Raw genomic sequence first — 27307 nt, 5'->3', positions numbered from 1 at the left:
CGGTAGGAGAAGGGCCGATGAATGGCCCCTCCCTCCTCACCTCATATGCCCAACATCTCGGCCTTGGCCGATGATCGGTCGGCCCTTACCTTTTCTTTTTTATTTTTTTTTGAAATTTTGTATTCCATATTTTCTCTTATAAACACACTATCTCATTCTTTTCATTTCCTACACCATGCTCTTTTATCTTCTCTCATTTTCTATAATTTTTCTCTCTTGAAGGATATCAATGAAAATTGTGCGTATTATATTTCTAATGTTATAATACAACGCGATTTGCTTATTATATTATTTTTATATTTTAATTTAATTTATTTAATAGAATATTAAATATAAAACTACAAAAAAATTAAAACACAATAGTCATGATGTGAAAATGAAATGGGAGGTGGGATAGACCCTGAGTATATATATGCATACAGTACAAAATAAGTTCACTCTTTAGCTTGGCTGGTTTGTGAAGCTGCCTTGGTAACCAGCAAAAGCATAAGATTGAACTCCACCAACACCGCTTTCATTTTTGAGCAAAGTTTTCATAAATTTTCTTATACTAATTCATATCTCTAGTAAACAATTTATTTTTATGATTCTCATAGTAAATTCATTAGCTACTAATTAATTTATTTATACATTTTTGGGCGCATTTTCATAAATTTTCTTATACTAATTCATATCTCTAGTAAACAATTTATTTTTATGATTCTCATAGTAAATTCATTAGCTACTAATTAATTTATTTATACATTTTTTATTTTCTCACTCTAGTAATTTTATGTAAATATTGTTTTGTAAGATTATAAAGAAATGTATCTTTAATTTATATTGTTCATTCTTAAATTATTTATCTCTCATCATCAATCTCTATCTCGTAGCTCTATAATGTTTTTGTCGTACTGCTTATGACGCCGTTGACACTAAAAATATACAATAATTGTTAACACTCATTCATCTGTGAAAAATAGTCTCATTAATGGACGACACGAGTTTTAATTCGTAATAGGTAAAGTATATAAATTACGAATGGCTTTCCATTTTTAGTATGAGACTAATTTTGGTGGACAGGCGGAAATAGAAAGATGAAACAATTTTTTTTTTGTGGAAGAAAGAAATACTAGTAATTTGGACCTCTTGTATCAAAATCTTGCGTCCGCCACTGCCCTGAGATAGGCCATTCCATTGCAGGGAAATGAGCTATGTGCGTAAAATGTTGACGTGAAAATAGGGAAAAAAAGATAGGCCCTTGAGATAGGCCCTACCATTGTGAGTGCTCTTAATGTCTAACACTCCCTCCGTTCGCCATTAGGAGTCCCATTTCTATGCAACTATTTTCTCCACAAACTTTGACATTGGTAAAAATTAGATTCTGATTCTGGCTTATAGAAAATAATGTGGAAAATGAAATGTCATTGTTTTATTATGTGGAAGATTGACTTAATAGGTTTTTACAACAAATGACATAGCACTTGAAAATTAATATAACTTGTGTTAGCCCAAGCACCATGCGCGACAGATAGTATTTTTATTCTATTAATTAGAAATTGCGAATAAATTAAATTTAAAAAAATACATCATTACCTAAGATTATAAAATAAAAAATATATAGTATTATGTAGTAATAATATGTTAAATAACTATAAATATAAAATTAAATAAATTTTAAATTATACTATCATAAATGATGTACAAAACAATAATATCGTCATTAAAGATAAAATGATGTACAAAACAAATAAAGAAACACACACATAAACATTAGAAAGTTTCTATTTTCAAGGGATGACCCAAAATGGAAATAGTTTCTATTTTTAAGGGACGAATGTAGTAGTTCATAAGACATGAAAAAGCTTATATGCGAACAACCTGAATTGTACAATAATAAGAATTGCAAAAAAAAAATTTAAAAATACAAACTCCAATATCCCGCTGACTATTCCTCCGCCTTATTTTCCTCCTTAATCACCAAATTAATGACTTATGCATATGCACGAAAAAAATGTGATAGTTTAATGACTTGTTGCTTTAGGTGTTTTCTTTGCATGAAAACTATGGAGTGACAAAGTTGGATACGAATGTGTAAAGTTGCAGCTTCAAAATATTGTAGATAATCAGTATGAAGTTTATGTGATTACTATATCTGTAAAAAAAAAAAAACTGGATGGAAAATTAAAACAAAACTAACAAAAAATAAAACAAACTAACATCAAGATAAAACTTAAATATGAACTAACATCACTGAAACAAATAATCTCATATAAATGTACTACTATAGGTAAAGAGTAATAACCATACCATGAAAAATTATTCTTTTTGTAGAGAATTCGTGATGCAATGGGGCAAGACAATAAGGAATGAATTATAAGCTAGCAAATGATACATATTTACAGACGAAAAATTAAAAGTATTATGTAAATTCCTTGGAACCGTGCCTTAAATCCTTGTTCCATGCATGGAAAAATAAACAATAAATGATTTTGGTTTTAGAAAAATCAACCAAAATAATTTCCTCTTTAACTTTTATTTATTAGTATGTATCTTTAAAGTTTTATAGAATGCATATACAATAAAAGATTGAAAAAATACAAATTATTTCTTTAAAGCTAATTGTATTATCAACTAATTCAAACACGTAATGCAATTAAAATAATATCCTTATGAGCTCTATTGTTATTCCTGACTGTACCCTATAATAATAGTTCTTCATTCCAATATTCAAATGTTGGTTTTCTTTGATTACAAATGTGGTACAAAGAAACACTACCCGGGCATAATATAACTCAAATGAAGAATAAAGATAAAAGTACAATAAACTGAATTGAAATAACAAAACAATAATCGAAACTGTAAACCGTAAATAAGTTGTAAGCCGAGTCGAGGAGTCCTCTTTCCGCAAGACGAGATACGCCCCGGTAGTGCTCTCGGATTGGCGTGTCGCCCCCAAAGATAAAACGGCTTCGTCTTGTTCGTTGCAACACCGCAAATATAACAAGCTCCAGCGAACTAGATGATGGCTAGGGCAGAGCTTCAACGGAAGACTATGCAAAAAGAGGGATAGAGCTATGCAAATGCTATGCTTGTGGTTGTGTAGAGAATGCAATGGATGCATGCCTTTTTATAGGCCAAGTCCACTCATTTGAATTGATGGAGTCAACACCCATTATGTGTGTCATGATGGCTTGATTGTAACCGTCGGGGGTTACAAGCCGTTACGGACGTTACAAATGTCAACAATGGAGCATGAACCTGGACGGATGTATCTAGACACCTCTCACGTAGTTGTTCTCCACGTAGTTGTTCATTCCAGAAATGTATCTGGACGACTCGATCAATGTGCACGCATTCTACGAAGCTTTCTCTGTATGCTCATTTGCCACATTATTTTATCTAGGTGTCCAAAATAATATTAATTAATTATTTAATTAATTACATATCTCCATATATCGTGACATACATTAATATATTATTTCTCACTCACCATAATCGGCTTAGAGAAAGTGAATATACCACAATCATCTACTCGGAGCGTATATCGATTATTTAATTATTTAAAATTAAATAATCCGTCACTTATACGACCAGGTCAATTGTGTTGACCAGACTAAAATTCCAACATCAAATACTACTTTGTTCCCATGTTATTATTCATGTTTCTTACTTTGTTATTTCCTCAAGCACAAATTTATGATAATCGTCGGATTCAATATGAGAAATTATGCACTATTTGGAGATATATAATTGCATTTTGAACACATAAAATAAAACAAGAGGAATGATATGCTACATAACTTGTGTGAGCTCCTTATGTAAGCACAACTCTCGTTTGACGCACGTTTAGCGTGTTCGTATCGATTTATATATTTAGTTTGATTTTAATAAATTAAAATAACATAATTTATATAAAAACAAAACATAATTTACTAAAAAGAAAATATGAATTGAAATAGTTTATATATTTGGTTGTTTGTGAAGGATAGTTATCTGAACATCTCTAACATCCTTTAAATTCTGCAGGAAATTTGTACACTACCTCCAGTGTTATATTTGAAGATCGGAGATGGATTTGTCACTTTCTATCTTCTCCCTTAAAGGCCAGCTTTTTCCTACTGTGTTTTATTACCGTTTTCTTATTAATATTCTTTATAATTACTTGGTTTGTGCATGATATAATCGATATTATTGATTTGCAAAAAGAGAATATTTTAATACTCTAAATAACATAAGAATGATCTACCCTTTTATAATCACTTGGTTTGTGCATGATATAATCGATATTAATGGTTTGCAAAAAAAAGAATATTTTAATATAAATAACATAATAATGATCGGAAATACAAATGAATGGTAGTATCAGTATGCTTACATTAGTGTGAAGACAATAGAGAGTCAGAGAATGTATATACACAATTAAAGAGAGTATTCTTTAATTTAAATTAAAGAAAGACAATAGAGAGAACATATTACATGTCATACAATTTTATGAATAGATACATTAATATACATCAACTATCTGTCTCTTTTCTGGCACACATCAACTTTCAGATGACATTGTCATCAATTTTTGTTAACTTGAATGAATTATGTGTGAATTTGTATGCTAAGTGGCTGAGCAATGCATAGGAATAAGGTCAAGAAGCAAGTCAGCAGCTCCGAGCTTCAGGAGCCGTTGGATATCGCGGGTGAGCTGAGATTGAATCTCGGCCGTTAGATCCAACTAGCCGTTGGATTCAGATAGTGTATATAATGTTTGTTAGCTGAGTTAGTTAGCAGTTGCAGCTTTCATTCCCGTTTTTCTTCTTCGCATAGTGAGAGTGAATTAGTGTGTAGCAATCTTCAAGAAAGCAATACAAAATCTTCTTCTCAAACTTAATTGTTCTTCAATTGTGTATCTCGAGTTATTTTCAACAAGTGGCGGCCGTCTGTGGGAAGTCCGGCGAGAATATCAATTGAAGAAAGATCCAGGTGAAGCAGACGATGGCTTCAAGATTTGAAGCCGAGAAGTTTACGGGCAAGAACGACTTCAGCCTATGGAGGATGAAGATGAGGCTATGTTAATCCAGCAGGGTTTTGTCGGATGCTCTCACGCCGGCGAGCAAGGAAGGCAACGGCCAGGGCTCGATGAAAAGGCCAAGGCCAAACGTGCGGAGGTCTTTGCAAAGGCGCACAGCACGGTGGTGTTGGTGTTTGGGCGACAAGGTGTTGCGAGAGGTTGCAAAGGGAGACAACCGGGGCTGGAATTCTTGAGAAGCTTGAAGACTTGTACATGACAAAGTCTCTCGCAAATCGCCTCTTCATGAAGCAGAGGCTGTACTCATACCGGTTCTCGGAGGAAAAGGGTATAATAGAGCAGTTGGAGGACTTTGATAAGGCAGTGGATGATTTGGAAAACATTGATGTTTCCATTGGTGATGAAGACAAGGCAATACTCTTATTGAATGCCTTGCCCAAGTCCTACGATCAGTTGAGAGATGACATACTCTTTGGAAGGGAAGGCACGGTTACCTTCCAAGAAGTCCAAAATGCTCTAAGAGCCAAGGAGTTGCACAAGAAAGGTTGCAAGGAGGCTGAAATTGTTCCAGAAAGCCTCACTGTCAAGAAGTTCAAACCAAAGAAGATTTTCAAGAAATTTGGTGAGAATAGCAGGGCACCCTCGAGTGATCAAAAGGAGGGAAGATCTTATTTTTGGTGCAAGAAACCGGGCCACCTAAAGAAGGATTGCTTCGCTTGGAAAAGGAAGCAAGCTGCTGAATCTGGAAAGGGAAAGGACACCACTGATTTTGTGGAAGAAAACGAGGAATCTCCGGAAGTCTTGAATGTGATGGCTTATGAAGATGGTGGTTCTTAGATACTTGATTCGGGCTGTAGTTTTCATATATGCCTGTGTGTTGAATTTTTCACTGACCTCAAAGAATCCAGTGGCACTGTGATCCTCGGTAACAATCAAGTATGCCATGTTGAAGGCATGGGGGAATGTAAGGCTTAGATTGGATGATGGATCAGAGAAGGTGCTGAGTGAAGTCAGATTGATCCCCACTGTGAAGAGGAATCTAATATCTTTGGGGATGCTTGAGAAAAGAGGGTTTACTTTTGAATCATCAGGTGGAGTCATGAAGATTAGGAAGGGTTCCACTGTGATTATGCTCGGTGAGAGAAAGGGCAGTCTATACTATCTTTGTGGAAGTGTTGTGAAGGTTGCAAAGGGCCAAGTGAACCAGGCTACACCAGATTCTGTAAGACTTTGGCATTTGAGGATGGGGCACCCAGCTAATGGCAGCATTAAGGAGTTAATCAAGAAAGGAGTGATCCAAGGTGTTGATGAAAAAGCAAATAAGCCATGTGAAGAGTGCATTCTTGGCAAATCCAAGAAACTCCCATATCCAAAAGGTAAACACTCTTCACAAGCACCTCTAGACTATGCTCATAGTGACCTTTGGGGGCCTTCCCCCTGTGAATTCTGTTGGTGGTGGGAGGTACTACATGTCTATAATAGATGATTATTCTAGGAAGATGTGGTTGTATATATTGAAGGAAAAGTCAGAGGCATTTGCTAGGTTTAAAGATTGGTGCATCTTGGTGGAGAAAGAAAAGGGCAGAACACTGAAATGTTTGAGGACAGATAATGGATTGGAATTCTTGTCCAAAGAGTTTGATAGCTTCTGCAGTGAGAGAGGAATTAAAAGGCATAGGACAGCTCCTCTAAACCCTCAACAAAATGGGGTTGCAGAGAGAGCAAACCGAACCATCTTGGAGAGAGTAAGATGTATGCTGCTCAGTTCAGGGATGGAAAAGAGGTTCTGGGCTGAAGCTGCTGCTACTTGCTGTCAAACTGATAAATAAGTGCCCTTCTTCAGCCATAAATGGTGATACTCCTGATTTCAAATGGTATGGAAGACATGGGGATTATGCAAATCTCAAGGATTTTGGCTGCCAAGCTTATGCTCATCTCAAGAAAACCAAGTTAGACGCTAGAGCAGTAAGGTGTGTACTTCTGGGATATCAAAGTGGTGTAAAGGGGTTCAGGCTTTGGTGTATTGAGCCAGGGAACCACAAGATTATGGTAAGCAGGGATGTTGTTTTCACTGAATCAGTAATGCCTCTCAGAGAAAAACATGATGCTGAGAAGGTTATTGTGTCTGGGGAGCAGGCTGCCAGAGTTGAGGTGGAGCCTGGTGAAATAGTTCAGAGTGGAGCTGGTGAGAGTGATGATGAGATTCCACAAGATAAATCGGATGGAGACACTGAGGATCTCAGCCAATACCAGCTAGCTCGAGATAGAACCAGAAGAAGAAACATCAGACTTCCTGCCAGATTTGCAGACTCAGAAATGCTATACTTTGCCTTGTGTGTGGCTGAGGAGATAGAGTTTGCAGAGCCAGCTAATTACAAGGCTGCCATGGAGAGCAAAGAAAGAGCTAAATGGCTGGAAGCCATGATTGAAGAAATTGATTCTCTACTAAAGAATGGAACTTGGGTGCTTGTTGACAGAATTGAGGGGAGGAGAATTGTGAGTTGCAAGTGGATTTTTAAGAAGAAGCTGGAATCTGCTGATAATAAGAAGATCAGATTCAAGGCTAGGCTTGTGGCTAGGGGTTTCACTCAAGAACATGGGGTTGATTACAGTGAAGTCTTCTCACCCGTTGTAAAGCACACTTCCATTAGAACTTTGTTGGCAGTGGTTGCTGAATTGGATTGGGAGCTGGAGCAGCTCGATGTCAAGACAGCCTTTTTGCATGGGGATTTGGTGGAGACCATTTACATGCAGCAGCCAGAGAGATTTGAGAAGGCTGGAGAGGAAGGCAAAGTGTGTCTGCTAAAGAAAAGTTTATATGGGCTGAAACAGGCTAGTAGGCAATGGCACCTCAAATTTGATGACCATGTGTTGAGGAATGGATTCACTAGATCAAAGTATGATGAGTGCGTATACATCAAGAGGAAAGGAGGCAAGGCTGTGGCTTACTTACTCTTGTATGTTGATGACATGCTAGTGGCTGGAGCATGCAAGGAAGTCATTCAAGAAATCAAGAATGATCTGAAGAGTGCATTCGATATGAAGGATCTGGGAAATGCCAAGAGGATATTGGGGATGAATATAGTCAGGAACAGAGCCAAGAAGGAGATATGGTTGAATCAATCAGATTATATATCAAGGCTAGTAAAGAGATTCCAGATGAGTGACTCAAGGGCAACTTCAACACCACTTGCTCAGCATTTCAGACTTTCTGTGGAACAGAGGCCGAAAACTGACCAAGAGAGACTGGAAATGAGCAAAATCCCTTACTCTAATGTTGTGGACAGCATCATGTATGCAATGATAGGCTCAAGGCCGGATGTGGCCCGAGCTATCAGTGTCACTAGCAGATTTATGAGTGATCATGGCAAAGAGCACTGGTTGGCTCTGAAGTGGATTCTGAAGTACCTAAATGGAGCTGGGAACATTGGGATTCTGTTTAGAGGGAATCATGAAGTAAATGGGGATGCACTGGTGGGGTATTGTGACAGTGACTATGCTGGAAATGTGGACAACCGAAGGTCTCAGTCCGGTTACATTTTCACTTTGTATGGAGGAGCAGTGAGCTGGAAATCAGGCTTGCAAAGTGTGGTTGCCTTGTCCACAACTGAGGCAGAATATATAGCCTTGACATCCGCAGTTAAAGAGTCATTTTGGCTCAGGGGAATAGCAGCTGACTTCGGCATAGTTCAGGCTGCAGTGGCCATTGGCTGTGACAGCAGCAGTGCAATAGCCTTGGCCAAGAATAATGTGTTTCATGAAAGGAGCAAGCACATAGATGTGCGGTTGCATTTCATCAGAGAAGAAATAGAGAAGTGAAGAGTGAAAGTGTTCAAAGTAAACACTTTGGATAATCCAGCCGATATGCTAACCAAAGTTTTGCCAAAGGAGAAGTTTGAGCAATGCTTGAAGATGGTTGGGATGTGCAGAAAAACTGATTGCTCAACACATAGCATCCAAGGTGGAGAATTGTGAATTTGTATGCTAAGTGGCTGAGCAATGCATAGGAATAAGGTCAAGAAGTAAGTCAGCAGCTCCGAGCTTCAGGAGCCGTTGGATATCGCGGGTGAGCTGAGATTGAATCTCGGCCGTTAGATCCAACTAGCCGTTGGATTCAAATAGTGTATATAATGTTTGTTAGCTGAGTTAGTTAGCAGTTGCAGCTTTCATTCCCGTTTTTCTTCTTCGCATAGTGAGAGTGAATTAGTGTGTAGCAATCTTCAAGAAAGCAATACAAAATCTTCTTCTCAAACTTAATTGTTCTTCAATTGTGTATCTCGAGTTATTTTCAACATTATGTTTATTAATAACCGAGTACAAAACTATCAAATAACGGTGAAAAGGTGATTCAGGTTTTTGAAAGTATCTTACTTGGTCTTCTGTATGTTTAGAATCATGGTGATCATCGGCGATCGGCTTCAGTTAGAACAATTTTGAAATTCCATTTTGAATGATTCATTCTCTTCTTAACTCCTAACATCTTTTACATCCTTTGTTGTGTGCAAGGGTTTTTCCAGATTTATGTGTGCAACGTTTTTCCAGCTTTCTGCAAATCGTAGCTATTAGAGAGAGAATGTAGAGCATCTGCAATGGCGGACGGACGGAGTCCGACCGTCCGTGCCAGCGGCACGGAAGAGCTCGTCCGTCGCTGCGCTCGCGCCGCTTGCACGGCACTGCTCGATGAATAAAGCACGTCCGTGCCAGCGAGCAGGTGACGTGGCGTGCTGCGATTGGCCAACGGCTATGCCGTTGCCTTTGAATTTTTTTTTAAAAAAATCGATTTTTAATTAAAAAAACTGATTAAAAATAAAAAATATTTTTCCACTTTCCAAAAAAAATATATCCGTTTTCTACCAGTTTTTATTTTTTCCCCCAAAAATATACATTTTCATCTATAAATACCCTCACTTTCACACCAAAAAACAATTGAGGGTAGTGCCGCCGGATGAGTAGTCTTCCACGGGATATTTTTAGCTTTAATTATGTAATTTTTAATTTTTAGTATTTTAATTATGTAATTTTTAATTTTTAGGATTTTAATTATGTAATTTTTATTTTTTAGGATTTTAATTATGTCTTTTTTATTTTATTTGTAATTTGTAATATTATTTCGGTTTTTTTAATGAATTTTAATGTTATGGAAATGTTTTTATTTAAAATGAACTGTGCTCGTCCTTGCGGAAGAGCACAGCTATGGGTGTTGTGCTCTTGCCTAAAAGCTGGCAGGAATAGTGGGGCCGGGCCCACAACCGTGCTCGTTGGCAAGAGCACGATTGTGGGTGCTCTTATGTGAACCTTGTTATGTGAACCTTGTTTGGCTAAATTCAAATACACATAATTGTTACTGCAGCTTTTTTCGTGTGAAGTAATTGCATTCATTAATATTACAATTAAAAAAAATTATTGTAAATGACATGTTTACATATGGCATAAACTTTTCCTCAATTTCCCACTCAAATTGCAATTTGATCTTGAAGATGGTAACCGAGAGGGATAAGGGATAAAAGGCTAGGCATGGTGAATTGCAGAGAACAAAGTTTATGATTCTCTTATTTCTGTATTTCTGTGTGCTTTACATTGTATACAATGATCTCTTTTTATAGGAGAGAAATACAAGTATATTTGGAAACATATCAATCTATTCTAGGTATAATCACTAATTGGTATTCTCCTAAAATAGATTTATTTCTTTCCTTGATTCTTTCCTTGAATTGTGTCTTCTAGGGTTTGACACTCCCCTCAAGTTGAGCCGCGGCATCTCCGATGCTCAACTTGCCAAGAACTTCTTTGAACACTTTATAATTCACAGCTTTGGTTAAGATGTCTGCCAGCTGATCCTCTGACCTCACAAAATGAAATTCTATGACTCCTTTTTCTAGGTTCTCCTTAATGAAATGTCGATCTACTTCCACATGCTTAGTCCTGTCATGTTGCACTGGATTTTCTGAAATACTGATCGCCGCCTTGTTGTCACAGAATAACTGACTCTTCTGTGTTGGAGGAAATCCTATCTCCGTAAGTAACCTCCGCAACCACATAATCTCCGTTAAACCACTCTTGATTCCTCGGAACTCTGCTTACGCACTAGATAAGGCAACGACCTTTTGTTTCTTGCTTCTCCAAGTGACCTTTTGTGGTCAGAGTGGCTTTGTTCATACTCATGCTTGAACATTGCCTGGCAGAATCTCCCAAACCATATCCGGGGAGACTGTTTTAGTCCATACAAGGTTTTCCTCAATCTGCACACCTGTCGGTCTCCGAATTCTCCAAGAAAACCTGGAGGGGCTTCCATGTAGACTTCCTTATTTTCTTCCAACTCTCCATGTAAAAAGGCGTTAGTGACATCCAGCTGATGTAAAGGCCAATCTCTAGATGCAGCTATAGACAGCAGTGTTCTAACTGTATTTAGCATGGCTACCGGAGAGAACGTCTCTGCATAATCCACTCCATAGACCTGAGTGTATCCCTTAGCCACCAGTCGTGCTTTATACCTCTCGATTGAACCATCTGCTCGTCTTTTGATTGTGAAGACCCATCGACATCCTACTGGCTTCTTTCCCTTTGGTAGAGTACACTTCTCCCATGTTCTATTCTTTATAAGACATCTATCTCTTTCTTCATTGCCTCCCCCCAATGTTTGTGTTTCATCGCCTCCTCAAAGGATTGAGGAATCTCATCCTCATAGAGGGAAGCTTCAAAAGCTCTAGCCATTTCTGTGAGATGTCCCTGCACAAGATTAGTTACAGAATATTGGGACTTTCGTCCTTTCCAGTCTGGAGAGTATCGCCGAGGAGGAACGCCTCTCGTACTCCTTAGCGGTAACTCATAACTCATGTCTGCTTGTTCCTCAATTTCCTCATTCTCCCTGTCACTATTAGTTTCTTCCACAGGAGTAATATTTCCAGAGTTAAGACTATTTACCTCAGGATCCCTGGACGGGGTAGATAACGAGGTGTCGCCGAACTCCTCGTCCTGCACATTGGAACTTGACGGCCCAGCGTTACCGCTAACTGTCTCTGGTGGACCGACGTTTAGAACAGGTTGACTTGGACTCGTCAAGTTTCCCTCCCCCTGACTGTTGTGATTCTCTTCCTGGTTTGGTGCAGGCTCAGGTATTGGTGTAGGTGTAGGTTCGGGTATTGGTGTCGGTAGCCAGCCTAGTGAGTCATTTTCCGGAATTTCTGGTCGACTCTCCCCCTGACCGCTAGGTTGGCTATAGAAGTATTCTCCCTCAACAAAGTCGCAGTTCATGGTGGTATACATGGTTCTTGTTTTAGGATCATAGCATCTGAAGCCATTTTGATTCCGGCCATACACTAGGAAAACACATTTAACAGCACAAGGGGAAAATTTAGACCGCTCGTGTTTTGGGAATATGGACAAAGACGGAGCACCCAAATATCCTAGGTTCTAGACGAAGAGATGATGGGATAGTGGCTTGGGCAGATAGGATGTCCAAATGTGTTTTGAAGTCCAGGATTGTTAGGATTTGAACGCACAAGACTTTCACACACTCAGGTAGATCACACACACTCTCACAGTTGTATGAGAACTCACAATGCAGAAGAACACACACACTCACACTTAGAGTATTGAAGATGGTAATCTTGGAGAGAAAACTTGAAAACTCTTTATTGAATGAATCATCTAAACTACATACAAACGAGCTATTTAAAGCTCTACAATTCAGGTAGCAACTGCCACTAACAAACTACAACAAGAATCAAGAAAGCAAGAAAGCTAACTGTTACATTGAACTAACTAACTGCCATTTCCAACGGCTAGTTCTCTAGGCTGCTTCTTCCTTCTTCTTACAGCTGAGATGAGTACTCTATTATTACAATTCTCCACCTGAGTGCTCATCTCAGTTCTTGCAGCAAACCTTGATCAACTTCTTGCAGTGATCAAACTTATCTCTACTTAGAGATTTAGTGAGCATATCAGCCGGATTGTGTAAGGTGTTAATCTTAATCACCTTCACTCTCCCTATCTCAATCTCATCTCTAATAAAGTGCAACTTTATGTCTATATGCTTGCTCCTTTCATGGAAACCCGGATGTTTAGCCAAGCATATAGCTGAGCTGCTGTCACAATGAATCACCATTGTCCTTTGGTCAAAACCAAAGTCAGAAATCACTCCCTGAATCCAAAAACTCTCCTGTACAGCTGCAGTGAGAGCTATATATTCTGATTCTGTAGTTGAAAGGGCAACTACACTCTGCAAACCTGAATTCCAACTGATCACAGTTCCAAACATGGTAAACAAATAACCTGTTTGAGACTTTCTGGTGTCCAGGTTTGCAGCATAGTCTGCATCACAATACCCCTGCACAACCTCCTCAGATCCACCTTCCCAGCCATTGAACACAATCCCCCAGTCCTTAGTTGACTTCATGTACCTCAATATCCACTTAAGAGCATTCCAATGCTCCTTCCCCGGGTCTGCCATGTATCTGCTAGTCACTGAGATAGCATGAGCAAGATCTGGTCTTGTACAAATCATAGTGTACATGATACTCCCAACAACACTAGCATAAGGGATAGCCTCCATCTCATCAGCCTCTTGCTTAGTTTTAGGAGCTTGTTCCTTTGATAATCTGAAACTCTGGGACAAGGGTGTTGAAGCAGGTTTAGCATTCTCCATTCTGAATCTCTGCATAACTTTGTCAATATAATCAGTTTTCAGCATCCACAGCTTCTTGCAGCCTCTATCTCTCTGAATATGTATGCCTAGGATCTTCCTTGACTCTCCTAGATCCTTCATTTCAAAGCTTGACTTCAGATCTTGTTTAACTTTCTGAATTTCTGTCATAGAAGGCCCTGCAAGTAGCATATCATCCACATAGAGTAATAGGTAGGCAATGGGAGTCCTGCCTGCCTTCTTGATGTAAATACAATCATCATATTCTGACTTGGAGAAGCCAATCTTCTTCATCTGTGCATCAAACTTCTTATTCCACTGTCTAGGACTTTGCTTAAGTCCATAAAGACTTTTCTGTAACAGGCACACCCTTGCCTTCTTCTCCAATCTTCACATAGCCCTCTGGCTGTTCCATGAAGATAGTTTCCTCTAGATCTCCATTGAGGAAGGCTGTCTTCACATCAAGCTGTTGTAGCTCCCAGTCAAGCTGATTCACCACAGCCAATAGGATCCTAATTGAAGTGTGCTTCACAACAGGTGCAAACACTTCATTGAAATCGATTCCCTCCTGCTGTGTAAAGCCTCTAGCCACCAGCCTTGCCTTGAACCTGACTCTATCCTTATCAGTGGTCTCAATCTTTCTTTTAAACAACCACTTACAGCTTACCAGCCTCCTTTCCTTACCATCTGTACTCAACTTGGATTTGTCCACCAAAATCCATGTTTTGTTCTTGAGTAAAGACTCTATTTCCTCATTCATGGCTTCAATCCATCTTTCTCTATCTTTACTCTGCATAGCTTCTTTATATGTGAGTGGATCTGCACCATCAATACTTTCAGCTGCACACAGAGCATAATACACAACATCAGAGAACTTTGTTGGTGGCCTTGTTTCTCTTCTAACTCTGTCCCTTGCAAGCTGATAGTCTCTGATAGAGTCTGATATAGACTCACCAGCCTGGTTGCCCTGAGTTGGAGCCTCTTCTTTATCTGAATCAGACTCACTCCCTGAGTCAGTAACTCCACCTGCTCCTAGGCCAACCCCCACAGGCTCCACCTTGAAGAAATCACCCTCATCTTCACTGGAGTCCAGCTTATCTTTCAGGTATGGCATATGATCCTCCAAGAACACCACATCCCTACTCACCAAGACCTTCTGCTTACCAGGCTCAATACACCAGAGCCTATACCCCTTAACACCCCTCTGATACCCCAACATAATACATTTCAGAGCCCTAGCTTCAAGCTTGCTTTGCCTAGCATGAGCATAGGCCACACACCCAAACACCTTGTACTTTGAGTAGTCACTATGAGCTCCATACCACATGTAATCAGGAGTTTCAGATTTCAGGGCAGTAGATGGGCATTTATTGATGAGATAGGCTGCTGTATACACAGCCTCACCCCAGACTGCTGCTCAAACCAGAACCAAGAAGTAGGCACCTCACCCTCTCTAGGATTGTCCTATTCATCCTCTCCACAACACCATTTTGCTGAGGATTACCAGGAACAGTCCTATGCCTCTTCATACCCTTCTCTTTACAAAACAGATCAAACTCAGCAGACAAGAACTCTAGGCCATTGTCTGTTCTTAAGCATTTAACACTTCTACCCTTCTCTAGCTCAACCTCCTTACACCATATCTTGAACTTTGTGAGTGTTTCAGATTTTTCTTTAAGAATATATACCCACAACTTCCTTGTATAGTCATCAATGATAGCTAGATAATACTTTCCTCCACCAATTGAACACACCGGTGAAGGCCCCCAAAGATCACTATGTATGTAGTCTAAAGGGGCTGTAGAAGAGTGAATACCTGTAGGATAGGGTGCCTTCTTAGCCTTTCAAGTATACACTGCTCACAGGGGTTCATCTTGTTGAAATCTCCAGAGATCAGACCCTTCTTGATGAGTTCTTTCAAGCTTCCTTCAGCTGGGTGGCCCAATCTCTTGTGCCATAGCATTATGGAATCATCTGACACTGCATTGCTTTCTCCATCAAACAGCCTTAGCCTTCAGATAATAGAGAATATGCTCTCTGTCAGCCTCCATCATCACTGCATCTCCAGATTTAACAAACAATTTTCCTTGACTCATCAATATGGTGAACCCTCTCTGCTCCAGCATTCCCAATGAGATGAGATTCCTCTTCACTTCTGGAATATACCTCACCCCAGTTAGGATCTTTATAGAGCCATCTTGTAGGCTTAGCTTTACCTTCCCTATTCCTCTGATCTGACAAATGTGATTATTACCCAGCACCACAGTGCCGGCTGCTTCTTGAAGGTCATGAAACCAGCTCCTATTTGGGCACATATGGAAGCTGCACCCCGAGTCCATAATCCACCTATGACTGACCCCACTGTCACTAATATTCATGAGTTGAGCCGGGGGGATCAGCACTCTCCACACAATCAGATTGGTTGTGTCCCTCAGAGGCTATCTTTCTCTTCCATGCATGACAATCTTTCTTCAAATGTCCAGGTTTCTTGCACCAATAGCAAGCTCTGGTTTCCTTCTGAGCATCAGAACTTGAGGGTTTAGAGCCCTCAAACTTCTTCTTGAAGTTCTGCTTTTTGAACTTCTTTACATTCAAGGCCTCTGCAGCTTGAACATTGGAGCTTGCAGAGCCTCTGCTAGCTGTCTTCTGGAGTTCTTTGGCCATCAAGGCTGAATAGACTTCTGCATAGGTGATAGGTTTATCTCTTCCATAGATAATTGCATCACTTAACTGGTCATACGAGCTAGGCAAGGCATTCAATGTGAGAATGGCCTTATCCTCATCTGAAATCTTGACATCAACAGATCCCAGGTCATCAATGATCTTGTTGAACTCTTCTAGCTGCTCAATGATGGACCTATCTCCAGAAAAACTATAGGCATACAGCCTCTTCTTGAGATACAGCCGGTTAGCCAAGGATTTGGCCAAGTAAAACTTCATCCAACTTGTCCAAGATCTCCACAGCAGTCTTGGCTTCTTGAACATCCCTCAAGACCTTATCTCCAAGGCACAGAATCACTACAGAATGTGCCTTGAGCTGCATCTCCTCCATCTTTGCCTGGGCTTTATCATCAAGCACTGGAGCCTTTCCTTTCTCCTCTGGTTTTGCAAGAACTGCGGCCAAGCCTTGTTGAATCAAAACCGCCTTCATCTTCATCTTCCACATGCCATAATCATTTTTGCCTGTGAACTTTTCTGCATCAAGCCTTGCTGCCATCTCTGAAACCGATTGATCCTCTGCAAAACAGCTTCAATCCCTTCCCACAGACGGCGCCACTTGTTAGGATTTGAACGCACAAGACTTTCACACACTCAGGTAGATCACACACACTCTCACAGTTGTATGAGAACTCACAATGCAGAAGAACACACACACTCACACTTAGAGTATTGAAGATGGTAATCTTGGAGAGAAAACTTGAAAACTCTTTATTGAATGAATCATCTAAACTACATACAAACGAGCTATTTAAAGCTCTACAATTCAGGTAGCAACTGCCACTAACAAACTACAACAAGAATCAAGAAAGCAAGAAAGCTAACTGTTACATTGAACTAACTAACTGCCATTTCCAACGGCTAGTTTTCTAGGCTGCTTCTTCCTTCTTCTTACAGCTGAGATGAGTACTCTATTATTACAAGGATTTTGGTAGGGAGACGGTTTAGAAGGTAGACAGCAGTGGCTACGGTTTCTGGCCAAAAAGATTTTGGGATTCGGGATTCGATTAGGAAGGCTCGTGTGACTTCTAGAATATATCGGTTTTTCCTTTCTGCTACCCCATTCTATTCAGGAGTATGTGGACAGGTGGTTTGGTGGACTAATCCATTTTCAGTGAAGAAAGACTGCATTTTAGAATTGACAAACTCCCCCCATTATCGGATCGAAGGATTTGGATATTGTGTTTGTATTGAGTTTGTACGAAGGTATAGAATTGGGTGAACTTATCAAAAACTTCAGATTTTGTTTTTAAGAAATAAACCCAAGTCATGCGTGTATAATCATCAACAAACAACAAAAAATAGCGAAAGCCCGACCCCCAGTAACAGGTGCAGGACCCCACACATCCGAATGAATTTATGAAAAGGGAGTTTTCACTCTAGTATTATTTAACTTAAACGAATGTCTATGGCTTTTGGCCAAAAAACATGTTTCACAATTAAAGGTAAAAGAAGAATTCAACTTAGGAAAAAGCAGACGGAAATATCCTATAGATGGGTGCCCTAACCGGCGATGCCAAAGCCAAGCCTGCTTATCGATCAGTCCGTTGAGACAGCAACGCAGTACTCTGATGGGCCACCTCATCCACATAGTACAGTCCGTGTCGTTCAGTGCCACGCCCAAACTATCGTCCCCGTTTGGGTATCCTGTAGTAAACAGAAACGAGGCTGCATTAGTAACTTGCAGTTCAATTCTTTAGTCGCATGACTAACTGACAATAATTTGTGAGATAGTGACGGAACAAATAAGCAATTCAAGAGTCGAAGGGTTTGGGAGATAGTGATGGTTCCCGCCCCCTGAACAGGTGCCAGTTCTCCACTCGCAGTTTGAACATGGGTTTTATTTGACTCGGAAATACTTTCAAAATCAGACATATCAAAAGACATTGTGTCAGTTGTACCATAATCAAAAATCCAATTTTTATTCTTTTCTCCTATTTCTGAGGTAGATGACATGGCCAAGGCTTCAAAGGAATTTTGGCATTTTATTGTGGGATGTATCACAAGATTTTCACAAGGTTTAGGGGCTGGAATGTGTTTATGAGAATTTTGGGGAGTTTAGAGGAGTTATTTTCGAAGTGGGGTACGGGGTTGCAATATCTGAGGAGTTTTGGGGCTGGAAACAATAAGCCTATGGGGATGGGGTAAAAAACGTGATTTGGCAGAACTTGGAGGGTTCAAATGAGAGAACCCCCCCTTTACCTTCACTCCAAACACCTAGACGGGTCCGCCGCGTTTGCATCTCCTCCAATCTGCACTCTCGCCGCCGTGACAGTGGCCACGGCTTTCTCCTCCCCGCGTCCGCCATAATTTCCGGTGGTGGTTGGAGTACCGAAGCCACCCGCCGCGTGCTCGGCGTAGGCGGCTTGGCCTCCGACCACCGCCGCTGCTGATGCCGATGCCCTCGGTCCGCCGCGATTCGGCTCTCTCTGGAGCTTGGATTTCTTCATTTCATCCCACCATTCGGGATACCCATGAATGAGGAAGCAGGTATCTTTTGTATGTCTCTTTCCTCCGCAATGGCTACAAAACAATTTGCTTTTATCTTCGTCGCCTTTGCGGTGTGATTGGCTGGATACCGGGACGGCGCCGGTGGTGGCGGTGGAGGCTGACTGGTGCTGTTGCGGTCGAATACGATCAGTCCCGCTCCAATTCCGGAGCCTGGTTGTTCGGTAGGTTTCAATATTCGCGCATTGTTGGCATTGCGCCTCACCATCGCGTATGCCTCTCGAGGAGTCGGTAATGGCTCTTTGTTGATGATCTCCTTCTTGACTGATTCATACCATTCATCGAGTGCGGTAAGAAACTGATACACCCTCATCCTTTGGGTCCGTTGATTGTCTTTCTCGATTGACGGAGGATGGTCAATCGTGCTTGGATCTCAGGCGTCTATGGATATCCACAGATCCTGTAATTTTTGCCACAATGCTTCCAAGGTCATTCCTCATTGTTGATCTTCATACATTGTCTGTGTAGGTCGTACACCTGAAATGGATCTATCTCCCGCTGCCATACGTGATTGCCAGGCCCTCCCAAAGGTCCTTGGCGGTCGCGTATTGAGAAACTTCGTTTACCAGGTCGGATTTGATGTTGTTGATAATCCAATTGAAGGTGCAGTGATCTCTCTGCTGCCACCTCGGGTAATTGGGTCGGTTATCGGCGGGTTCGGGTCTGAAACTCCATTATGTGAGAGGTCAGTCCTTTACCGCCAATAGCCCTCTTCATCAGGTGGCCCATAGGGGATAGTTGTTCACGTTGATGCTTTGTTTTGATGGTTACTTCCCCCAGCGATTCTGGCTGGGTTGAGGGGTTTTTTCGAGCTCTGCCTTGATGAAAATTCCTTAAATTTCAGGGAATTCGGCAAATTGTGCCGCGAAATCCTGGTGGAAATTGGTTTGGTGGTTTGAAGTGTTTGTGTTATGTGGATCTGTGTTTGAACTCTCGGTGGTTTTCTGACATTTTGTTTGCTCACAGGGTTAAGGACAGACGGTCGGGAAAGGTAGCCTTGGGACGGTGATGAACTCTCTCTGAGTCCCCACCTTAATAACCTGCTTTGATACCATCTTGAAGATGGTAACCGAGAGGGATAAGGATAAAAGGCTAGGCATGGTGAATTGCAGAGAACAAAGTTTATGATTCTCTTATTTCTGTATTTCTGTGTGTTTTACATTGTATACAATGATCTCTTTTTATAGAAGAGAAATACAAGTATATTTGGAAACATATCAATCTATTCTATGTATAATCACTAATTGGTATTCTCCTAAAATAGATTTATTTCTTTCCTTGATTCTTTCCTTGACTTGTGTCTTCTAGGGTTTGACATTTGAAAGTTGGCAGAATGTACCCAAAAATTCCCCCCAATAACACCCAACTTTTAAGTATAGTATAGATTATTTTGAATTTTAGTTTATGTATTTTAATTAAGTATAGTATAGATTATTTTGAATTTTAGTTTATGTATTTTAATTATTTACAGTGTACAAAGTATTGTTTATTTCTTCGATTTTTTTTAAATTTTTGAGTTGTAATACACTCAACAATTTTTTATATCTGTAATCTATAATTTTATTAACACATAAATAAATTTGGCGATAAAAGAGAAAAATTATTAGCGATACAGATGCAGAGTTCAGAATCCATTTTCTCGAGTAAAGGGATACTCAAATTTTAGTATTCGGCGTTTGATAAGCGTTCATTATCATTTCGAATAAATAACAATCAAAAAGCCATTTCCAGAAGATAAAAAAAAGCTCCATATTAAAACTACAAAAAGCTAACCAAATTAGGAGAAATTGACAGATAGACCTTATCATATATTCAATTTTAGTCTCCGACTCACAAAAGATATCACACTTTGGGATGACATGGGATTTTATGAGGTTTTGTTTTGCTTGTTTAGGGGAAAAAATACTACTACTATAATTTTATATTAATATGAGAGATAATTTTTTTTTAAAAAATAAAAATATGACATGTTTAATTCTAGAACAAACTAAGAAAGAAAAAATTGGTACGGAGAGGGGTACTAAATAATACTCCAACCAACCAACTGGTCGCAGCGCAGTTGACAGTGCGGAGCTGTGGTGATCTTAAGGTCACGGGTTCAAACCCCGCCACCCGCTGGAAGACATTCGGCCTTAATCTGCAAGCCCGGTCGAACAGGATTAGTCGGATTCCGCCAAAAGGCGGGTTCGGTACACATGTGATTAAACAAAAAATAAAAAATAATACTCCAACCCTCTCAATTTCTTTTTAATGAATTGAATATAATGTATTCAAATTAAATATTAGAACGTTGAAATATAGCCCAATCCTTTAATGGCCCAAAACAGTATGCTTAAACCCCCAATCCACCCATTCCTATAAAGTAAACATTTTATCTCGCAAAACCCTAATTTTCTCAATTGAAGCGGCGGAGCAACCACACGATGGGAAGAAGTAAGTCTCTCCTCCGGCTACCAATTTTCTTACATATTGGGGTTCCAATTGATATAATACTTTCATTTCAGAACTAGATTATACATTCTATTCTGCAATTTTGCAATAAATTGACGTAGATTTGATAAGGATTTAGGATCCGAGAAAATGATTGCTTTTGGTTGATGAACTGGAGCAATGTTCCTCTATTCTTAGCTTTAACTGTTTTGAGAATTCAGAAAATGTAATATAATTTGAGTTTGGGTTAGGGAATCTTTAATTCATTTTGATAGCTTTAGTGCATCTTAATCTGAGGAGATTTTTGTAGACCTGCTTTTTCGTGTTGCATTTTCCCTTTATACTTACTTGATTCGCATTCATGGAAGTTTGTCAGCATTTCTATTACCACATGTGTGTGCCTTCTCCCCAATTTTATCAGAGTTGTATTGGTGTTTTCTTTGTTGGGATATTACATGAATTGCTCTGCTAAATTGCATTTTTGTGATGATTTTATATGTTTTTGTAATGTGTTTATTCTTGCTTTGTAGGGCCTGCAAGGTGTTACCGCCAAATCAAGAACAAGCCGTATCCAAAATCACGGTTCTGTCGTGGTGTGCCTGATCCGAAGATCAGGATCTATGATGTGGGTATGAAGAGGAAGGGTGTGGATGAATTCCCATTCTGCGTCCACTTAGTCAGTTGGAGAAGGAGAATGTGTCCAGTGAGGCACTTGAAGCTGCCCGTATTGCCTGCAACAAGTACATGACCAAGTTCGCTGGAAAGGACGCATTCCACTTGAGGGTCAGGGTGCATCCCTTCCATGTGCTGCGTATCAACAAGATGTTGTCGTGCGCTGGAGCTGATAGGCTCCAAACTGGTATGAGGGGTGCTTTTGGCAAGCCTCAAGGTGTGTGTGCTCGTGTGGCCATTGGACAGGTTCTCCTCTCTGTCCGTTGTAAGGATAACAACAGCCAGCACGCCCAAGAGGCACTGCGTCGTGCCAAGTTCAAGTTCCCAGGGCGTCAGAAGATCATTGTCAGCAGGAAGTGGTATAACTCTTATATGCATAATTTGATGCTTTTGCATACCCGATCATCTATTGGAAGCCTTTTCTCTAATGTGCCTATGTTTTGCTTGTATAAATTTCAGGGGCTTCACTAAATTCAACCGTAGCGATTACGTGAGGTGGAAATCAGAGAACAGAATTCAACCAGATGGTGTCAATGCCAAGGTCTGTTTTTTGAAATTGCAACTTTTTTTTATTCTTTGACATTCATGACCTTAGTTTGTTTACTCAATTTGGGAATCTCTTTGCAGCTGTTGGGTTGTCATGGGATATTGGCTAACCGTAAACCAGGAAGTGCGTTTTTGACAGCTGTTTAAGCTGCTTAAGATAGATAGCTATCAAAATATTGTGTTGGGCATGAGACCTAGGCATTGTGCTGACTTTGTTGTGTCTCGTTTGTGCTACTTTCAACTTCTCTTTTCATGTATCTTTCTTGATTACTCGTTTTGGAACACTATTATCAGATCAATAGTTTCTTGGTTTAGGTTTTTTTTTTGATATGATTGAAACCATGTTATTCAACAAAATCTTATCAACTCATCCCCAGCTCTTGGCTAGAAATCTTGAAAACAAAAACAAAACCCCACCTCTTCGCTGATATAGGGATGAATGAAATCTGATTTTTCCTGAACAATTTCTAGCATTCTGAAGTAGACGGAAGAAGAAACTAGACCATTATGGGGTTTGAGAAGATTTTATCTAAAACCTAATCTGTAATAAATTTGTTGAAAACTAAACTATAATTCATGTGTTTAAAATTTTTTCATAAATTTCAATTATAAAAGGATCTCAATTTAAATAAATTGAGATCCTTTTATAATAAACTGGATGATAAAGAAATGATGAATTTAAAATAAAGTAAAGAACTATAGCTGGGATTTTTTGAGTTGTTGGTGCTGTGACTGATAATATCTGAAAATGGACACCGTAAATTGAGAATGATCTAATTACGGGTAATTACCATGACACATACAAAATATTTCAATAAATATTTTAATTTAATACAAAAAAGTTTTAAGTTATATATTTTATACATAAAGTTATACTTAATGTTCCAAATTGATACATTCCGTCAAATTTCATCTAACATCGTTACTTGTCTTCATTTTTTCATCTTACTCACTCCCAAATTATATCCTAAAATGTTAAAAACCTGATATAATTATCATTTATCCAAAATTTCTTTATAATAATTACTGATACAAAATTATTCCCGATTCCAACTAGAGATACAATTATAAATTACATGTTCATCTAAAAATTTCTGATGACAACCATGTCATCAAGAAATGAGAAATAAATTTACCAGTATCTAACTAAATGCAATCATGCTAAGCAACAAACGGTGTCAGATGAGATTTGACGGAATGTATCATACGAAATATTAAGTAAACTTTTTGTATGAAATATGTAAACATAAAACCTTTTGTACTAAATTAAATATTAATAAATATTTTGCATGTACCACGTAATTACCCAGCAATATTTCTTGGTTCATGAAAGAGTTGTTTCTTGATCTGTAGCAAGTTGAAGCACTACTAGATTTGATGTGGTAAAATTTTGTTGACAAAATAGATTAAGAAACAGAAGGGAACTGGAAACATACATGATGATGTTCAAAGCTGACATACAGCACATTCACAAAATGGCTCATCTCAACCAAATCTCTTAAGCTCCCATTAATTTATATACTACGAATGAGAACCTCATAATCTCCCCAACTTTCTGTCATATGAATACAGGAAAATTTAATCACGTGGGGTTTCTCTGACTGGTTACATTTGCTAGGCATTTAGACAACTTCACTAATCCCAAATCCTGTTAAAAGAAAAAGAATGTTTTCCAACACTAGAATTGAAATATAGAGATTTTCATACACCATTAAACTTATGAAGAAGAATCTTTAGCCTAGCTAGCACTACAAAAGAGGTACTCATCTACAAACCAATTGCTAATATTGGTTTATTATTCTTCAGACATTCCCGTAGCATTTTAAACAAATTATTACCTCAAATCTTTTTTTATTTATTTTCTATCAGTCTCTGCTTTCTAGCATCTTCATAAGTGTTGCCACTTTGATTTTCCACCATTGCCAAAACCATCACTGAAATCACTCATTAAAAGGATTCAGCAATCAAGTTTTGTCACAGGATATATAATTAGGTATGTTATCTTTGTTCTTTTTGTTTCTGTGTAATAATAATAGAATCGCGGAACATCTAAAAGATGAATTCATAGAGAGCGAGCGTGGCATAACAACAGTGATCAGCCTTTCACTCAAAATATCATCACTAATATCAGTATAATTGGGTACCAAAATAACAGGGCCAACTAGCCTCAATAATTAGATAGATCGCACGGACAAACGTGTCACTTACCGTTGCTGGAATTTAATCTTACATTAACTAAATAGAATCTTGATAATGGAAGTCTGTTAACGTACACTTATAAAGAACTTAGAACTTAGGCCACCAGCAACGCGTCACGCGGGTGGCTCGTAACCCGTCACGCCAGGACGAGACGGCGGCGAGACGCGTTGCAGCGTCCCGTCTCGTCCCTAGCCCGCGAGCGTCCCGTCCTGCCGAGACGGATGGCGAGCCGTCTCGCCACGCGCCCGCGCGACGTGGCGCGCTCCGGCGCCATGCGTGACGCCCACTCGCCGGCCCGCGAGTGGGCATCGTCACGCTGACGCAATAAATCATTTTTTTAAATTCGAATTTAAAAAAAAAATTGAAAAACGGTAATATTACCGTTTTTTCTTTTTTTTATTTTATTTTTTTACTCTATAAATACTCCTAATTCATCCTCATTTCACACACAAATACACATCTATTCTTCCCAAATCATCTTCATTTCCTCTCCAATTTTCATCTAACCTCTTATCACAAAATGTCCGGCGACGGAAACTCTGGCGGTGGCGGCTCCAGCGGGTTTGACATCAACGCGTTCGGCGACTGGGGGCATGTACAATGTCCTGGGTGGTGGTTCCGGTTTTTCGACGCCAGGCACCTAGGGTTCGTCTACGCCGGGGTACCAACCATTCCATTTGATGTGGATGCATACGCCCGTCCCTCCGCCCCGAGGTATTCGCAGGGATTATCTCATATTCGGGAGGATTATTCGGTTGAACCCACTCCGGAAGGAGGCCGGGGCTGTGGAAGCTCCAGGGCGGAGGCGGACGAGGAGGAGGATCTAGGCCGGCATCCGTACAGCCCCAAGGAAATGCTGGGTGTGTACAACGCCTGGATCAGCGTCTCGTACGATCCCATCATCGGGAATCAACAATCCCGGAAGTGCTTCTGGGAAAAGGTCACCGAGGCCTACCACGAGATTAAGCCGAAGGGGTCCTGCCGCCGCACATTTAAGATGCTCCGCGCTCACTTTGACCGAGTCGACAGAGAGGTCAAAAAATTCTGCGCTATCTACAAGAGTGAAGCGGCTCATTACCAAAGCGGAGCCACGGGAGCCGACATTCTGAGGTCGGCTTTGCGAGTTTACTTCGACGACACCGGCAAACAATTCAAACATGTCGATGTTTGGGATGTCGTCAAAGACGAGGAAAGGTGGGTCGGCGGTGTCCGGTCCAGCTCAGGCTCGACCTCGAAGCGCACGAAGCACACGGCGGGTGGCCAATACTCGTCTAGTGAGGGCTTTTCGGGCAGCGCCGCACAAGAGTTTGCCTCGCAGGAGGTTGAGGGCACGGCAGACGATGCCGGAGGGTGCTCCCGTGGCCGCTGTCGGCCGCAAGGGAGAAATGCGGCGAAGGCGGCTAGAGGGAGGAGGGGCCGAGCCGAATCAAGCCAGGCGAGCTCGGGCTCGGGGGCACCCTCGAACTCCCTAATGTCCATGTACATGACCGCCACAATGGCGGACACTTCCCGCATGACGCCTCCCCATTACCAAGCCAACCTTGCCGGAATTGAGTTTATGACAAGACAACTTGGTATTCCTCCTCCAGGTGGCTTCAGTGCACCTCCACCGCCTTCGGATGATGATTTGCCGGCGGAGTAGTTTTTTTTATTTTCTATTTATATTTTAAATTATGTAATTTATATTTTTTAGGATTTTAATTATGTGTTTTTTTTGTTTTTTGAATTCTAAGTTGTATTTTTATTTTATGTTGTAATTTTATTTTATTTTTAATGAAGTGTGTTTTTATTAATTAAATTTGTTGGAAATAAAATAAAAAATGAAATTGAATGAATAGTAATTTAAGGGACGGATAAGAGATGGAGGGTTGCAGGTTTCGTCCCTTAGTTAAGAGATGGAGTAAAAAGTACAGTGTGACCATGAATAGTAATTTAAGGAACGGTTAAGAGATGGATAAGTGACAGCGTTGCGGATGGCCTTAGGGCACCCACAATGGGCGCGCCGATGCCTCCATTGGGGTGTCCGCCATCGTGCTCCATACTGTGTGCCCGATGCATCGTCTGCGGAAGAAGCGCGGACGATGACCTATCGTCCGCGCCATCGGGGCGTCCCATTGTGGGCTCGGCGAACGATGACACGCGTTTTTGATTTTTTGTATAAATACCCCTACCCCACCTTCATTTGTAACATTTCATTTCACGATTCCACTCTCGAAACTCACATTTACTATGAAATGGATTCAAGTCCCAATAGTCCGATGTTTGGTGAGGCGGTTGGCCGGGTACAAAACCCGACGAATATCGGCCGTTCGACGCCAACACGCAGTACGATCCTGAATTCAGTACGGAATCGTAAGGTTTGGATGACATGGAGCGTAGATTAGCCAACTTGAATCGTGTAACTTTTGTGTAATTAATTCAATCTTCGTCGGTTTTTAGTTACTCGTTCTGTTTTTTAATTAGTTTGCATTATATATTTGAAAATATTTAAATTAATTAACAAAAACAATAGTAAAATATATAGGGCTCGCCTTAGGGTGCCCCATTGCAAGTGGGGGGTAGGAGGATAAAACTGATGACGTGGCGCGCCC

General features: G+C 40.1%; 1 pseudogene; it reads left to right on the top strand.

Annotated features, from left to right (window-relative positions):
- The first annotated feature begins 21195 nt into the window (after positions 1 to 21195).
- On the top strand, positions 21196 to 22831 carry LOC121791824 (annotated as a pseudogene).
- Positions 22832 to 27307: the final 4476 nt, after the last annotated feature.

The sequence above is a fragment of the Salvia splendens genome, unplaced genomic scaffold (assembly GCF_004379255.2).
Source record: "Salvia splendens isolate huo1 unplaced genomic scaffold, SspV2 ctg927, whole genome shotgun sequence".
Classification (NCBI taxonomy): Eukaryota; Viridiplantae; Streptophyta; class Magnoliopsida; order Lamiales; family Lamiaceae; genus Salvia; species Salvia splendens.
The sequence above is the reverse complement of the archived record's forward strand: the minus strand, read 5'-3'. Positions and strand labels throughout refer to the sequence as shown.